Source organism: Lygodium microphyllum, chromosome 10, assembly GCF_053477565.2.
Source record: "Lygodium microphyllum isolate KBCC chromosome 10, Lygodium_microphyllum_v1.1.10, whole genome shotgun sequence".
Lineage (NCBI taxonomy): Eukaryota > Viridiplantae > Streptophyta > Polypodiopsida > Schizaeales > Lygodiaceae > Lygodium > Lygodium microphyllum.
The window spans coordinates 107,253,655-107,254,974 of NC_141144.1; the positions used below are offsets into that span (position 1 = coordinate 107,253,655).

The 1,320-nt window shown below is 42.7% G+C and overlaps 1 non-coding gene across 1 annotated transcript; it reads left to right on the forward strand.

The window, feature by feature from the left end:
* The first annotated feature begins 328 nt into the window (after window positions 1-328).
* Window positions 329-402, forward strand: TRNAI-AAU (transfer RNA isoleucine (anticodon AAU)). The gene has a single exon. It is a non-coding gene; the product is annotated as a tRNA-Ile (tRNA).
* The last annotated feature ends 918 nt before the right edge of the window (window positions 403-1,320 follow it).

Genomic DNA, 1,320 nt, shown 5'->3' on the forward strand with positions numbered 1-1,320 from the left:
TGGCTTGTTGCTTTCTGGGTACGGTTGGGATATCGTATCCTGAGCTCTCGAGCACTCGTATATCATGATGGCATTGCTATCTCGTTCACAATTCTCGGCTTTGTGAATGCACTACACTCTTTTATTTAGCTCAACATCTCCCTCCGTGGCATGTTTGTGCCTTTGAAATTACGATTGGAGACTCGTCCTGTGTTGCCACGCCCACGCTGGAGCCAGGTATGGACCCTTTCTGTCTGGTTTTCATGCGTTTGCTTATAAGGAAGATTCCGTGTCTGCTTTTGCTATTTGTTTTTTTTTTTTTTTTTTTTTAAACAAATCTCTCGTCAATGGCCCATTAGCTCAGTTGGTTAGAGCGTCGTGCTAATAACGCGAAGGTCGCAGGTTCGAGACCTGCATGGGCCATAGTATCGTTTTCCTTTCGGCGTCTATCTTTCTCATGCCAGGTCAACTCAATGCAGCAGTCCCCCTTTTGCGTTTTCTTTCTGCCCCTCCTCCCTTTGTGTGGCCGTCCCGCTTTCCTTGCACTCCAAGGGAAAGTTACACCAATCGTTGATATTTGGTTGTAGGGTAGAGGGGCCCATGGATTCTTAGGAAAGAAATAGAGTCTCAATTTTGAGATCAATAACATGGATGGAGGTCATCACGATTGTCTATAGCAAGGCACAAAGGAAGTAGAAGATGGGTGAAAAATTTTCATCCCACAAGATTCAAGAATGGGTGCAGCAAAAGCAAAAAAGTGCTGAGAAGAAAAACAACTTTCTCATGCATAAAGGGAAAGTTGCACCTAGTGTCTTTATGCTCCCCTATACAACATTACAGTTTGTGTAAGGGTGCACTAGGTTCCTTTCTACAACATCACACTTCGTGTAAGGGTGCACTCAGTTCCTTTATACAAAATCGCAATTGAGACGTTTATTAAGACTCTCCCCAAACCTCACTACTAGTGACCATGGACTCAGCTAGATCTATACCATGCCTAGATTACACCAACATTTGCCAAGCCTCTCACCAAACCTAGGTGGCTTTCCCTAGACTCATCTAGATATACACTCTCTACATGTTCAACCAAGCCTCTTACCAACCTTAGGTGGCAACCATAGATCGATTCCATATTTGCCCAAGGTTTTTAAGCATTTCTTGCATCCTAAAAGAAAAATCTACCAATTCGAGTGGTCTTTTAATGCTTCCGATGGCCCTATAATGCTTCTTTTTATTATTTCTAAAAGTTGCCACATGGCTACCATTAAAAGCCATGTGGGATCTCTTTAACTCTAAGCACTACCTAACATTAGCAATAATCTTGAAATTGCTTGATACATA